Here is a 17,545-nt window from a genome sequence, read left to right as displayed (position 1 = left end):
CAGCAGGACTCTGAGCTATAGTCTTCCCTGCAAGGGATAATAATGGAATAAAATCGTAACATCCTAGCATATTTTATTTTTGCTCGATTAAATATTTTATTAATGTTATTGTTAAGCAAACTGATGAATAGTTACCTTAAAGTTCATTTATACTGACATCTCAGTTTGAAATGTTTCCCTTACCCTTAAATCCTTAGTGACTCCCTTCTCTCATCCTCTCTATTGAAAATTACAGCTGTTACAGATGGTGCACTCTTTCTTAATCTTATGTTGGTGCTATTTTTCATTCTTGATTTTAGTTACAAGATTTACCATATAAGGAGTTATCTCACTAAATTTACACGTTTTTCTTTTTTGTCTATCAGTTTTCTAATTTCATCTTTTGATTCAAAATACATGCAGATTGTTATCTCTACCAATACCACTTTTTTTTTCTTCAAATACAACTATAACAACAGTATACAACTGTGTTTCTTAAAAAAAATCAGGATGCACTGGAACTTCTTGGAGGGTTTTTACTAACATAGATTGTTGGGTCCCTGCCCAGCATTTTTGATTCAATAAGTCTGAAGAATTTGGGTCCTAATAATTTGCATTTCTAACAAGTTTTTTGGTTATGCTGCTACTGTTATTCAAAAACTCTACTTTGAGAAGGAGTGCCTTACATAATTTGGTTTTAGTATATTTTTACAACCAGTCAGACCTGAATTTAATCCTCATTCAAGCAAAGTGATCTTGGTAAAGAGACCTAAATCGCCTTTCTCGTTACTCTGCTATAAAATATAGATAGTATAACGCTTTAGCAAGTCTTAAATAACATAATGAATAGAGCTCAGGATATGCTAAGGGGTCAATAAATGTTACTGCTATTTTCAAATGTAAATTGATAGTATTTTTATATCATCAGACATTTTAGGTTTTCCATATCTGTTTCTTTAGCAATTTACGTCTATAGGCGATAGTAGTAGATTCTCAAATATGATTAGGGAAATCGAGTAAATGTCCCTTACACTTCACCTAATTATTCCTGGATTTTGCTGGTAGTCTGGGCTTTTGAGTTAGTGCTTTTACATGATGAAATAACTTACAAATAACAATATTTCATAGTTCTTCCAGTTTTTAAAGTTTATTTAATTATTTTTTAGGATGTTCATTTATATATAATTGTTTCTGCAGTAACATTCTTTTTGAATTATTCTCTTGCTGTGATTCAATGTGATAGGTAATCACAGTGGTTTACCTTTCAGGTGGAGATATCTATATAAAACAAATACCTGGGGCAGTTCTTTACTTCAGAACATCATGACAAAGATAAGCTAATTAATGAGAATTAATGAAGCCCATAGTTGGTGATAACTGTATATATATGGTAAAAGATAGATGCATACATACAAATACTATCTTTGTTACAGGAAAGAGTTCATCATTGTTAAGAAAATGCCGATAATGAAAGTCTCTTTCTGTTAGTCTCCAGTCTGTATTTTCCTTCTGCAAGGTCTTAATATCCCTTTCCTGTCCCACAAAGTTTCTGGGCAGTAGGTCTGTTTTTCAGTTAATAGGCTGATTTCTGAGCTTCAGAATTTGTAGACAATGAAAACAGGATGTCCAAGCTTTCTAATTGTTTAGAACAAAGCTCCCACTCAACAAGTTGTAAAATGAAGAGTGAGTGAGATAACTTGGCTAAAGGAAAAGAATTATGAACTGAATTAAATGTTAACCCCATCAACCCATTTCCAATCTTTACCTGTCTTTTGAATTTTTCCCATTTCTTTTTTAAACCCGAGAAGAGTGTAGGGAAAAAAGTGTCAATGACTCAATTCAGTCTTAAAAAGTACTAACAGTTCTCTAGAGGAAGCATTCTATATTGAGTAAGTGCAAAGTATGATTATTAATCTTAATATAATATTTTTAAACTGCTGACAGATGGTGAATACAATGAAATATTTTGATAACTCCTTGTTATATTTTCAGAGACTTGGAGGCTTAGTGAAAATATGAAGTTCTAAATATTTGAATGCCCAGATGCTTTTTCAGATCAGTGTGACCATTTTTTTTTTTTTTTTTTTTTTGCAAATTGCATTCTGGGGCTTAAAAGCTTAAAAAGGAAGGTGGAGCTAAGAGAAAACAAGGGAGAAAAAAATAAACACAAATGTAGGATTCCTGCAAGAATTCTAGTGGAACATCAGGCGTTCCACCTCCAGGGCAATCTATGCATCTTTTAAACAGAAACTCCCTCAGATGAGCTCGTCTAAGATCACTAAAAGAACTTGGGCCAAGTATGTCAGCATTAAAAAATACTGAATTGGCTGGAAATTCTGTTGTGTGTCAACCTTTATTTGTCCTTTAAACCAAGAAAAAAGAATAAAAGTATGCCTGTAGGCAAAATAAAGGCACCCTCTTTCTTTTCCTTCCCTTCCATTCCTCTTGCTCTCTTCAACTTATATGAGATTTGTAAAATGAATTGTAATAGAAAGTTCAGATGACAAAAATTACAGTGGTGTGGCCAAGAAAACACCCAGGGGGCTTTTAGCTTTCGTTATGCCAGGACTGAACTATCAGATCAGCCTTCTGGACTCAAATGCGACACTGTCAATAAGGATACATCATCTTTTTTGTGGTGTAGAAGAGCTGTCGGTTGTAATTCCCATTATTCCAAAGCCAGGATTTTCCATTAGTACAGCCACCTGCTGAGCTGCTCCGCTCAGGTTTAATGGAGTCTGAATTTGAATTTATCACCATCTGTGGGAAGACAGGAAATGAGAGAGCATCACTAATTCCTTTCTTCATTTGCTAAGCATAAGCATAATCTTTATAAGGAGGCAGCAGAAGCAGAAGAGGCTAGAGAGAGGTGGAAAAATATTTTCGCTCAGACGGACATCAGAGCTCCAGACCAAGGGGAAATAATGCTGTCTGTTCTGTGGCCAATTCCAGCAACAAAAAGAATGTTTTAATATCCTATGTAATATAGTATCAAAATCATGTAGATTCAGGGTACTCTGTTTCTCTTCAGCTTCCCAAAAGATCTCAGAAGATTTAATCAGATCTCTGATGAAGATGAAAGACTTGGATATGCATCAAGTTCAAAAAAAACGAGTTCAAGATTCCTAATTACTACATTAACTTATAAACAGAACAGAATAGACTATAGGTGTCTATTTTATGCAGTTTCTTCTTTTTCCTCCAGAGATTTTTGTAAAAAGCTTCCGTAGAACTCAAGAAGAGACAAAAACCCCGGAAACATCAAAACTTTGAAGGTGAGCGCTAGAACAGTGTAATGCCGTCCATTCAGGTAAATTGATCTCAGCGGTTCTGATGCATACAGTCGCCAGAGGTACCTCTTTGTCATTTGTAATTTATAAAAGCAAGAGCAAAAACATTAGACAGGTTACAGGAGCAGTTACAGTTTGCGATTTAATTCTGGCCTTGGCTATGTGTAAAACTTGCGAATCTGCTGTGTCCATCTCTTAGACTCCTCCATCCGGATGTTGCCTTCTGGAATCTGCTGTTCAGGCAAAGACTTGGAGAAAAAGCTAACCCATTCTGACACAACAGCTGCAATAGGTGTTGCTGCCCACCCGGACTAAGAACAAGCCAGAGGATAATGGCAGTTGAAAAGATGAGGGGAAAAAATCCTCTCAGAAAGAGGAAGGATTTAAAATCAAAACACATCTCACACACACACACACACACACACACACACACACACACATGCAAAGCTCCTGAGAAACACTGCGGGCCATTGTCTTTCTTCAGGAACCATGAGTTCATCTCTTTCTCATGAATCCCTCTCCATGTTTATAATCTTAGATTAATGACTCTAAACAGCAAGACTGTTCTAAAGTCATGGGGGTCAGCTCTGTGGACTTGAGGAGCTTGGATAATTGGAAGGAATGTTACTTATTACAGTGAAGCAACAATTCCAGGGGAGGAGAGGAAGAAGCACAACAAATAGCTGCTCTGTTGTTCTTTAAGGCTACCAAGAGAGTTAGCACTCCTATCAGGGAGGCTGTGAATACTGTATTGTGACAAAGCAGAATGCCTCCTGGGTGCCTGCTTCTAGTGGAAAGCTTTTGATGTTTGATCTGTAATGAGATGGAAGAGGAAAACAGTTCCCTTGGTTAACTAATACATACTGGATATGAACAGATTCAAAGATTTAAGTTTCAGTTCTGGGACAAGATCCCCCATTCCATTAATTTATTATTTAAGAAATTCTGTAAGTTCTTCTCTTTTTCTTTCTTTCTTTTTTTTTTTTTTTGTACAGAATATGTGATGGATTTAACATACTTCTGCTTTCATATTTGACTTGAGTAATAACCCGAATGATTACTTTGTCACATTTTACTTTTGCTAGTTTGACTCCTGTCTTGGCGTTCACGTCATGTGCTTCATGTGATTTCCTTTGGGGAGATATTGGGCAGATATGTATGATCAGATCCTGGGACTCCATACTGGGTCTCGATACTTTGCACTGGAAAGAATGGGAGCAGCAAGCAGCAAGTGTAAAGGGCTGCATAAAACATAAAGCTTGGGAGGAAGACAGAATAAGAAATAAAAATCAGAAAGTGAAAATCCATAAACGGTTCATCTGACTCCACATGGCAGGCTACGGATGATGTCACACATATGGTTATTCATACCAAGCACAGCAACTTTAGAGACGAAGACAAATCCTAGAAAATCTGTCACTTTGGGTTAATGGAACGTTGTTATTACCTCAGGTCAAGCAGATGGAGGGCAAACTTCTCTGCTGGATTCTGCTGCTCTTTAATTAATGTCCACATTTGTTATGTCAGTATAATGCATCACGTTTGGTCTAAAGGTTGCCTTATTTAAAAAAAAAAAAGAAAAGAAATGAAATGATTATTTCATTAAATTTAAGCATTTGAACGGTTACACAGGATTTTGGAGATATATGTAGATATCTGAAAAAGTAACGTTAAAATCAGTGTATGGAACAAAAAAAACAAAACAAAACAAAACAAAACAAAAAAACAGAGAAGGGCCCAGGCTAGTTTTACATATCTCATTCATGATGTAGAGATAGATTGGCTACTTTGTTTGTAAGCATTTCTCGGTGAAGAATTTTGAGTACATGCATGTGATTATAGAAGAAAAATAGGAATCTCAGATGATAAAGCCATGCAAGTCTTATTGCAGTGTTATCCTTTCCTGGAGAAATTAATAGCTACAATTCATTTGGTGCTGTGTTTACTCATGTCAGGAAAGAATGGCAAGTGGGAAGGTGGCACAATAGAGACATCTTATCTTCCCTCGCAAACTTTCATTATCTTAGGCGTGCTCAGAAGGCACAAGGAATCCCTGGTGTCTCATATTATGCATGTGAAGCTGTGGTGTTAAAGCTTTTGCACAATTCAAAGAATAAGCCTATTATGTAACCACTAAGGAGGATGTGTGCCATAGCTACAAACGTTCTTTCTTAAAGATGACAGGCTTGCATTGTTCATTTTGGGAAAATATTTTTGCAGCCTTGGCTCCAGCCTCTAATTATTTAAGCTAGTCAAATCCAAAATCGTTAAAATGTGCAAATATTACTTGGAATCACTCCAAGAGGAAACAGTAGGCAGTGATCTGGCCCCTTGGATTGAACACTCGATTTCTGCTTAGTTGCCTTTGAAATCCTAGAATAGATGTGCGCTTTCACCAATACCAGTACAGAACTCCTGTTGGCACCTGGTAAAGCACAGTTAGTGGTTTCATACAAGGTTACTGAGTGGCCAGACCACGGCCTGTGCAGTCTGTTTTAACTTCTAGAAGATGGTAATGGAATCTTTTTATGAGTATAAGAGTTTAATTTTCACATCAGTCATTTTACACACACACACACACACACACAAATCCCCTGTGTGCATCTTAGAGAGCAGAGGTTATGAATTCTGCATTCTCTTTCTGTACTATATCTTTCTAGATTACTATATCCCTTCACAATGCAAAGACTTTCCAGGATCCCAGATTTATTGTGAATTGAAGGCAATTGAAGAAACTACTGCTAGTGCCACACTTTTTAAAGTCCAAAATTTATAACTGGGCACGGTTGTGCACACCTGTAATCCCAACTACTCAGGAACTGAGGCAAGAGGACTCTGATTTCCAAGCTAGCCTAGGCAACATTGCAAGATCTTGTATTTAAAACAAACAAACAAAACAACAAAAAATTAACAATTTAGGTTAGTAGATCTCAAATAGGGCAATATTTTTTTTTGTTCACAGTGTATATACGACTCAACGGGAGAGGAATTCTATTGGAATCTAGTTCATTAGAGGCCAGGAATGTTGTTAAAATCCCTCATGTGTACAACATAGACCCCCAAAGAAAAAAATATCTGGCCCAAAATATTAATGGTTCTGAGATTTAGAAACCCTTATCTATGTCAATGAAACCACCTTGTCACTTGAAAAAAAATTAAGTAGGCAATAAAATGATGATTTACAACCCAAAGGTTTATTTCCGGTATAGGTATTGAAACTAAGGAAAAAATGTACAATATTGACCTGAATTGTCTTACTTACAAATGAATTATATTATTATATATGACACTAGCATATATAATAATGAAATACTGTCATTCTTTGTGATCCACAAGATATTGGTTCCAGGACCCCTGTGGATACTAAAATCCAGAGATGCTGAAGTCCCTCATATAAAATGGTGTGGTATTTGCACATAACCTATTCACATCCTTTTATATACTTTAAATAATCTCTACGTTCCTTACAGATAATCTTAGCATGAGACAGAAATGAGAAGGAAAACACATAGATAATTCTTCAGCTACTCTCTTTTAGGGGAACATCTCTTCCCCTATTTCATAATAATTACTGTGACTTGCCTGTATTCTGGGATTGGTTGAGTCCAAGAATGTGAAAACTGAGGACACAGAAGGTGACTATGGAATACACAAAAAGTTACTCTTTTCATGCATTTTTTTTGATTCTTTCACTTCTCTCTCAACTTCTTGTATTTGTAGTTCAATTTTACTAACCTGTCTTATTTCTGGGGGGAAAAAAAATGGAAAGAATGTACTAAATTGATGTTAGCTTGTGAATGGAATGCTTTTCAATTTTTGGTCCTTCAAAATCTGACATGAAACACACACCTATTGACAGGCCTGCCTCTTAGCCTAGTGGCTAAAGGAGTCACATCTCACATGGCCAATCACTATTTGAATCCCAGCCTTGACCATTTGAAAAACATGCTAAATATATGTGTGTGCATCCCTGTAGTTCTGGAAGGATGGAGAAATGGAGGAGAAGGAACTGCGTGACCATACCACAGTAAGGGTGCTTTATCTCTCTCTCTCTTTGCCTATATCCCCTATTTCTCTGTCTCTCTCTGGCAAGTACATGTATACTCTAGCAATTAAAAAAAAATAGGGACCAACAGGTGGTATGATGTGGTTAAGGCAATGGATTCCCACATGGCTGACAACAGTTCAAGCTCTGGACCCAAGGTTTGAAAACCATGTCGGGTGCATGATTGTGCATGCCCAAGATTTCAAGCAGAGAATAAAGAAGGAATGGCAGCATGGCCATCCTCTTGGAGACATGATTTCTCACTTTCCCCCTCTCTATCTTTCTCTTGTGAGCACATGTACCCTTTGGTAAAAACCTAAAATATACAAGCAAACACAAAGTAAATAAAACAACAAAGAAAAACCTCTATTGAGAAACTTGTCCTGTTCTTTTTATTAATGATTTATTCTTTAATTTCACATGTTTTCTGCATTTAAATATTTGTTTTTCCCCTTACGATCTTGCATAATTTCATAAGAATCTTTAAATGAGTATAAATAGCATTTTTTCATGTTTAACATTTTTTCCAAAATATTCATGTCCTTGGAGTCTATTTCCTCTATGATGTTCCTTTCTGTCTTTTTTCCCTGCCTTTGAGGTCCCTACTCAAACATTACCTTGTCCTTTTCTACACACAGTCCAGGATGGAATTTGAAATGCAAGACATATTCAGAAAATTTTGTTGTTTTCTGCAAAGAAACAGTAGACTGTCAATCTCCTCATTCTTTAAAATGGACAAAATTTACAATAGCCTGATATGAAGATATTCCTCACGTTTTATTTAATATTTGTCCTGAGGTCATCAATGTTTTTGCATTGAGAATACTTATGATCTAAAATAAGTCACACATATTTAATGTATTTTGAAATTTAAAAAGAAAAATAATGTCAATGAAGATGAAATTTGACATTGTATGAGGTATAAATAGTAAGAATAGTTAAGCAATGAAATATCATACATCAATGGAAATCACAAACTGGAGGTATACATATAATATAGATCCATCATGCATTATACATAATGTTGAGTGAAAGAAGACAGATCCAACATAAAGAGGCAGAACTAAAAAACAGGCAGAACTCATCTTTATTGTAAAGATCATGGTTATATTCCATGAGTCATAGTGGTTAGTGTTTGGAAAGGTCTTCATTCTTGGCTTGGACACTGGTTATGGGAGTGTATTCATTGTGTGATAATTCATTGAACCTGGATTAATTTTTTATTGCTGTAGTAACAAATTACCATAAATTATGGTACTTTGAAGTTATAACCATTTATGATCTCCTTGGGTGGCAAGTGTAAGCTTTAGCTGTTCTTCTGTTTGGAGTGTCACAAGGCAAAAGTCAAATCAACATGTATTGTAGGCTTGATGATAATCCTTTCTGGAGACTCTACAGCACTATCTGTTTCTGGGCTCATTCAAGTTGCTTGCAAACGTAAGTCCCATGAAATGGTAGAACTGAAGTTTCAGTTTCTTTGTTGGCTGTTGCTCAGTTCTTAAAAGCTACCCACATTCCTTAGTCTGTGGCCTTCAGGTTCAAAGCCAGCAATGGTAGTTTAGTATTTCTCCCATTTCAAATCTTTCTCATTTTCTCTTCCACCAGCTCTCTCTTGCCTCTCTTTTCTTCTCTGCATCTAGATGACTCCAACTGGAGAAATTTCTTTGCCCTCTTTTATTTTTTTTAAAGAGGTTTTTGCTTTAGGGCACTTGCACTCACAGAAGTGGGAGGAAGGATAGTGAAAGGAAAAGTAAGAAATCACTTCTCAGGGGAATGGTCATGACTCAATCCTTTCTCTTCCATTCTCCTCCCAGGATCTTGGGCACTCACATGTACATACATGCCCATTGTACATTTCAAGCCCCCAGATCTGGGACTTGAACCGAGGATGGCCATGTGGAAATCTAGTTACATAACTGCTACCCCATCTGCTGGCCCTGAAATTTCTCTGCTTTGAAGGACTCATATGTTTAGATTGGACCTACCTAAATAATTCAAAATTCCCTCCCTATTTTAAGGTTTGTAACATTAATTAGTTCTGTGAAATCCCTTTAGAGCAGCACCTAGATTGGTATTTGATTGATTAATGAAGGGACGGGAATCTTGGTGGTATCTTTAGAATTCTGCCTATCACGATATCTATTACTCTGTGCTTCTCAGCACATGTGTTACAATGGAACAAAAATTATTTTTGATTATGTAAAAATTAGTTAATAAAATATTCCTTACTCAATAAACAAATATTTATTGGCTGCTTACTAAAGACTATAAACACAACAATTCTTATCTTTCTGGGTCTTCAAAAATTCACAGAAAATTTGTATTATGAAAAACCAAGGCAAAAATTTCTCCAAAATAAACTCATATTTCAATTCCATTTTTCCATAAACTCCTAAAATTTTTAAGATTTACAAAATAATTATCTACTCTCTGTGAATAAAAACAAATGTATAAGAAAATAGAAAAATCACAGAAAGTACATAGACCAATTTCTGATTTTTCTTAAGTTCAGAGTATTCTTTTTGGGGCCTGCAGGTGGCATGGTGATTGAGGCGCTGGATTCCCACATGGCCAACCATGATTGAAGTCCTGGCCCTGCTGGCTTGAAAATCATGCTGGACATTGTGTGCATGCCAAAAATCCCAGGAAGAGAATGAAGAAGGGATTGCAGCATAACCATACTCCCAGGGGAGTGAGTTCTCACTTTTCCTCCCACTATCTCTCTTTGGTTCTCTCTGGCGAGCACACTATCACTATAGCAAAAACCTAAAAAAAAAAATTGTAAAAATTATTTTCCAATGATGAAAATTTTCAATTATTCCTGAATATTCACTTATCATTTCACTTTGATGTTTTGATTTGTTTGAAATTTCTCCAAAAAAGATCAAAGATAATACTCTGTGAAGTTAATAGGAGATTTTAAAGATAAACCTTGCCATTTATTACATGTTCATTTGCATACTAACAATCTTTCTTTAGGCCTATGATCTAATTTGAAATCAAGATACTATATTTTGACCACCATGACATAAATGTAATAACTATCTTCAAACACTGCTCTGCAGATGAATATGAATATGAGTATTTAGAAAAGGAACATTTTCTTATTCATGGACTGTTTCTAAAATTCATGAGAGCAGATTTTACCATTCATGTTTACCAATGCATCCCTGACACCCAGACTACTGTCTATCACGTAGGAGAAATTCAATACATACTTGTCAACTAAACGAGTGAATGCATCTTGTGTATAAATGGAAGTACTACAAGTGGTAATGGAGAACCAGTATGCAAATATGAGAACCCCTTCCTGCCACCTCTTTTTTTGTTCTCTTGTTATGAGAAATACATATGAATCATGCCAGAAAGGATGTTATTTGTCCACCACAACAGTACTTTTCCTGGAGCATAAGAAAAGATAGATAGCATTGCCTCTCGTTGTTAGATTGGAATCATATAAATGAGTTCTTAATGGGAATGTGAGAGACAATGGAAGTGACGCATCACTTCTTGGAGGCAAGTAAGAATCGTATGTATTCTTCATTTTATTCTCTCTTGTCATTAAGGTTTGAAGAAAAGAAGTGTGAAATGGTGGAAGTACAAATGGAAAAATGGAAGCAACTCAAATTTCCTGACCAATTTCAGAAAAAGACACCAAAGAAAGCCATTCGAACCAGCCTCAGACTATGGTATGAGAGACAATAAGCTTTTCTGAGGTGAAACCACAGAGATTTCAGGATTTATGTGTTACTGAAGACAGGATGTTATAGTTGTGACTAGTACATTATGAAATGACTTTCGCAAAGCATTTTTATTTTGCAAACGTGATGGTATTCGTAAATGTGGAAGAGATACTGAGCAAGGTTTTTCAATCTGTGCTTCAAGGATATAAACGTGCGTATATATTTGTGTGTGTGTATGTTTATATATGTATTTATATGTATAAATTGTAGTTATATTTAATTATAAGTATATAGAAAATTTTATAAGTATATAGAAAAGTGCATTTTCAAAAAAATTATTTACAAATGATGGCTTAAAAACATTAAATCATGTTACTACGTGAATTTCTTTTTTTTTCAGAATTTCAGAATTTCTTTCTTTTTTTTTTCTTTTTGAATTTCCATAGAGCATGTGCACTCTCCAGCAGGAGAGAGACAGAGAAAGAGGGAATAATAAAGTATCACCCATGAGGAATGGTCACCCTGCAATCCTACTTTTCCCTTTCTCCCTCCTTTTGGATTTTGGACAGGCAAACACATGTGTCAGGTGTGCAGGACTGGAACCACACAGTTGGCTATGTGGCATCTAACTACCTTAATCATCATGCCATAAGCTAGTGCTAGAATTTCTAATATACTAATGCATTGTAAATTCAAGAGAGGTATATAGTAACTAGTTTTCCAATGCTATTGAATCACAGAACCTGTTTTACCATGAGCTTACTATTTACATAAGATCAAGGTGGTTAGGGTTCTAGATTCCCACATGACAGACTGTGGTTCAAGTCTCAGACCTGGGGACTTGAAATTCACACCAGATCATACTGGACAACTGTGTATGCACTCAAAATCCCAAGCGGAGATGAGAGAGGGGTTTATAGTGTAGTCATCCTCTCTGGAGGTGGGGGGGTGATTTCTCACTTTCTGTCTCTATCTCTTATCTGGAGAGCAAACATGCCTTATGGCAAGAAAAAAAAATTTTTTAAAGATGGAATTTGTGAATTAGCTAGACTGCCTTTCCCCTTATAGGACAAATCTTCTGCAATTCCACTTTCATACTTTAATTATTCTGAAGTCTCTTGGAATCTCAGTCCTTTGACTCTGACTGTAATATTTAACTGTTCTCTGTATTACTGAATGGAGAACTGAAAGGCTGGAGCCTTGCCTTTCAGTTCCAGCTCTTGGACCTGCTTGTAGGGTGAACTGATTGACTCCATCTGTCTGGATCTGTTTTTCACCTGTGAAGTACACATTCCCTTGTTTTCCTTTTTGGAAGCATCATGAAAATACAATGAGAAGTGATAACTAAAACAATACCTCAAATGTGAGCTCCCTTTAATATGTATACTTTAGATTCAAATCAGTGGAGGACTGGCCCTGTAGCCTAGTGGTTAAGGGGATCTGATCGCACATTGCCAGCTGTGGTCTGAAAATCTTGCTAGGATGTGTGCCCCAGATCCTAATAGAAATGGGAAGAGAAGGGATTGCCTTCTGACTGTATTCCATTGGTGTGTGTGTGTGTGTGTGGGGGGTGTCTCTCTCTCTCTCTGCGTGTCTCTTTCTCTCTCTCTCTGGTAAGTGCATGTACCATATGGCAATTTTAAAAAATCAGTTGAATGTATTTCTAGATTTTGGAGTTTTGATTCATCTCCTATTTTAAAATGCATGCTGTTTGTGGGAAAATACATAGCTTTATTTATGAGGAAAAATTGTAAATGAACAACATATATGTTAAAATCCCATTAATATGATAAAGAAAATAATGAACCACTCTTTGCTAGGAAAAGAAACACCCTGAAATATCACTAGGTTTTCCAAATTCAGAAATATCCCCTGTGACTTTTTATTTATTTATTTATTGAGAGAGATGTTTGTTATAAAGCACACATGCTTGCTTGAGACAGAGAGAAAAAAAAAGTGAGAAATCACCTGCAGGGGCCCTGGCCATGCCACAATTCCTTCTCCTCCACTCTCTTCTTGGGATTTGGGATATGCATATACACACATGCCTGGCATGAGTTTCAAGCTCTTGGGTTTGGCACTCGAACCACAGTCATCCATATGGGAGTCCAGAACCTTAAACACTATGCCACACGATGGCCCCTCCATGTGGCTTTAACAAGAGAAAAGAGAAGATGAAGAGAGAAAAGAGGAAATGGCTATTACCAAAGAGATAAGTTAGAATGTTTTCTTTTTTACTTTAATTTGCTCAAAAGCTGTAATATTAGCTTTATAAATAATTACAGGATGAGTACCCCTTATGCAAAAATATTCATGACCAAAGTGTTTCGAACTTTAGATTTTTTAAATTATAGTATTACATACCCATTATGACATATCTTGAGATGGAAACTTAATATAAACGGGAAATTTTATTTAATATATTTTAATCTATTTCATTTAATATATATCTTATATACCTAGTCTGAATTAATTATATACATTATTTTTGTTTTGTAGACTTTTGACTGCCACCTATCATAGAGCCCAGGTGTGGAATTTTTCCTTGTGGAGTTTTTCTTATCAATCACAGAAAACAGTACATACATTACAAATTTACTGTTTAGAGTACTTAGTCATAAATGAAGCACTTATTCTCCATACTAACTCTGCAAACTTATCTCCAAGTATGTGTTGAGTTTGTGATATGAATAAATGTATTGGCTGTTAAAGTGCTGAGCTCTGATCATGTATTTTGACTCAAATTTCTAAGAGGACCTTTCTGGTGTCCATTTTGTTGTAGGTGATCATTGATAGAAAACATAAAGTTTTGGGACCAGCAGATGGCGAAATCGTTACATTGCCAGAATCCCAGGTAGTCAACCAGGATTCGAGTTCTGGACTTAAAAGTCATGCTGGGCGCGTGTGTATGTATGCCCAAAATCCTGAGAGGAGAATGGAGGAGAAGGGATTATGGCATGGCCATCCCTTCTGAAGGGTGATTTCTCATTTTCTGCCTTTCTGTCTCTCACATACCCTATTGCAAAAATCTCTCTCTCTCAAAATAAAAAAGAAAACATAAGGTTTGTAGGCAGTTGCTATTTCAAATTTTCAGTTAATCGCTTCACAATACTGTCTAGTGTGCATTTAAGCAAATCAAGTTGACATTGGAATCATGTCAATTTCTACCATACTCATTTTTCTGGATTTATAAAGGGAAGTAATTGGTTCTATAGTGATATCAGAAGTAGATAAACAGCAAACCAATTTATATAGAAGTGATAATATTTTCATAAGACCATCCTGACTCTAGTAACTGTTTTACATTTGTGTCAATTCAAGCTCAGAGGTATGAATAAAATATTCACAAACAAATTATTTATAATCTAAAATGCTGATTTGTTAATTTCTAATGGCATATGTTTCTGTTAAGATAACTAAGTGACTGTACGTAATATGAACCTAGATACTTTAAGCAAATCATTTCCTTCTGGTGAATAAATTTATTAGTAATCAAATTATTATTCAGGATGATGCTTTGTGGACAGAGGATTATAAGTAAGGAGATGTCAATTAAATTAGTTATTGCTATTAATTGGACATTCTAGCACTGCAGTATTTTTTCATATTTAACTCATTGATAGTCAAAACATTTCCTCAGATAATTCTGAAAACAAAACAAAACTAAACTAACAAACGAAAACAAAAAAACAAAAAAAATCACTCTCTATTTTACTTCTTTTTGGACCTTTACTCCAGTTTACCTCATTATTTTGGACAATTAAGTACAATATGTCTGATATGTAGAACTTTTTGTACTAGTTACTGTTCTCTTGGAACAGAATCACATTGCTGTTGCTTTTGTCAGATTCTAAAAAGCTTTGCTCCAACCAGTAACATACAACCCACAGGGCAAAGTAGGTCATGTAGGTAAAAAGCAAATCAGATCTACTAAATGTTGCACTATGAATTAGTCAGGGTTCTCTAAGGAGACAGAAACAGTAAGATACAGAAACAATAGGATATGCATAGTTATTTAAGTTGAGATTTATTGGGGAACACAGCTTATGTGATTATGGGAGCTGAGAAGTCCCACAACAGGAGATCCTTGGACGCTGGTAGCATGGTTTCATCTGAGTCCCAAGACCTCAGAAGAAAGGAGGGAAGTTAATTATGTAACATGCATGCTGAAATCCTGAGAACCCTGGAAGCTGTTGGTATCAACCATGGAGTCCAAATCAGATTAACCTTGAGTTCTGAGGTCAAAGGCAATAGAAGTTTGTTTTGCTTTCTCTCAAGAGAGACCCATTTGTCTTCTATAGTTATTTTCTGGCCCCTTGGTTGATTTCCTGGTGCCCACCCATGCTGAGAACAGATCTTCCATGTCTCATCTACCAAGCCTTGAATGTTAATCTCTTCTGGTGCCCACAAAGGCACCCAGAGTAATGTTTTATCAGGTTTCTAGATAGTGCTTAGTCTAGTCAAGTGGATATCAAGAACTAACCATCAGACACCTTAAATATGAATTTCAGAATAATGTTTATGTGGCATTTTTTTTTTGCCAGTTTTGAGGAGCATACTTTATGTAATACCATTACTTCATTTTATAAAAAAAGAAGTGATTTGACCAGAATTGCTGAGAGGATGATGGTCAGCTGAGAAATCTATTCTACCCTTGGGACCAGCAGTTGGCGTAATGGCTGTCCGTGGACTCCCATGTAGTCTATTGCAGTTCGAGTCCTGGACCTGGAGGCTTAAACTCAAACCAGGCGCATGTGCATACATGTCCAAAATCCTGAGAGGAGAATGGAAGAGAAGGAATTGTTGTGTGGCCATCCCCCCTGGGGAGTGATTTCTCACTTTCTGTCTCTGTCTCTCTCTGTCTTTCTGACGAGTGCACGTGCCCTATAGCAAAAACCTCTCCCTCTCCAACAAAAAAAGAAAGAAATATCTTCTACCCAGAAGTTTTAGAGAAATCTAAAATTTACTTTGTTTTGTTTTGTTCTTCCTGTGTAGAACAATTTTTGGCTAGATCATCTTTATTTTGAGTGTAGATTCCTTAAAAGCAATAATGATGTTTATTGCATAATTTATGACGTTCACAGTCCTTGACCCATGTCTGAACACATAACTAATGTATTTCATTTTATCTATGTGGGAAATTCTCCAGGTAATACTAACAAGAACCTCATAGAGGTAAATGTCATTATGAATAAAGGCATAGTTTCACTAACACAAATACTGTCTTGTTAATTTCTACTATATATTTAGTAAATGACTTCAAGTCTCAAAATCTTACTTTTATCATTTTTAACATTGAAATAGCAATAACTAAAAAATAGATATGACTAAAACAAAATGAGAATAAAATGCTTACTTAACACAAAGTGTAACATAGTAAATGTTCAGTGAAATATAGTTATTTTTTCCATGGAACATACAATGATTTAGAAAGTAAGTATGAGATATAATAATTTAAATCTACTTGAGCATTTTCTTTCTTGTATTACTAAGGAATCATACATGATTCTTCTTTCATTTTCTGAGTCAGACTATTTCCTTTGGATCTTCCAAAAGCAACTTCCACTCAAGGATACCTAAAATAAACCCTTCTGCTGATCTGTTAGGTTCTTCTGATCTCAGTTGGTATATTATATTTTCACTCTAGAAAATTATATTTTCCTGCAGTTGGTTCATATTTACACCTTTAAGCTAGATAAATAACATGATTTGAAGTTTGGCAGTGGAAGAATGGAAGCACAACCAATAGAAAACACAAAGTAAAGCTATTAGAATCATCACTTCCTTCATACAAGTACTTCTTGAGCAGCTACTACAGATCAGATAGCTATCTTGCAGTCTAGAAATTGGTAGGATACCAAATAATGTTTTCTGATATTTCACTAATATAACTGATTAATTATTAAAGCAATAGTTATAGTTACCATTTACTACAAAATATTAAATATCTTTTAGGTGCCAAGCATTGTTCTGATTTTATAGATTATCAATTCACTTACTCTTCATAACAATCCCTTGAGATAAACATGATTATTATCTCCTATATACAAAGTAAAAAAGAAAAACACAGAGTGTCTAAGTAATTTATCTAAAGTTAAATAGTTAGTAAGTGATAACAGCAGGGCAAAAATCTCAAGTAGTCTGGCTCCAAAGCACTTATTATTTATTTATTTTTACCTTTTTGCCATAGGACTAAAGAGAGAAAGAGAAATAGAGAGGGAAAGTGAGAAATTACCCTCCAAAGGGGATGGCCATGCCTCAATCCCTTCTCCTCCATTCTCTCTCAGGATTTTTTTGCATGTATGCACATGTGCTCAATGTGATTTTGAAGCCACCACATCTGGGACTCAAGCCATGATTGGCCATGTGGGAGTCCAACTCCTTAGTTACTACACCATGCAGAATAATATAATAGAAACATACAATCAGTAAAAGACAATGAAAAAGAAAAGCAAAAGCCACAAGACATACTCAAGTTAAGATTTTTAGTTGTATGATTTGGGGACAGATTAACTCATAAAATTGTATTCTCCTAAGTATATAAACTA

Source organism: Tupaia chinensis, unplaced genomic scaffold, assembly GCF_000334495.1.
Source record: "Tupaia chinensis unplaced genomic scaffold, TupChi_1.0 Scaffold000447_1, whole genome shotgun sequence".
Lineage (NCBI taxonomy): Eukaryota > Metazoa > Chordata > Mammalia > Scandentia > Tupaiidae > Tupaia > Tupaia belangeri.
Note: the sequence above shows the minus strand (reverse complement) of the source record.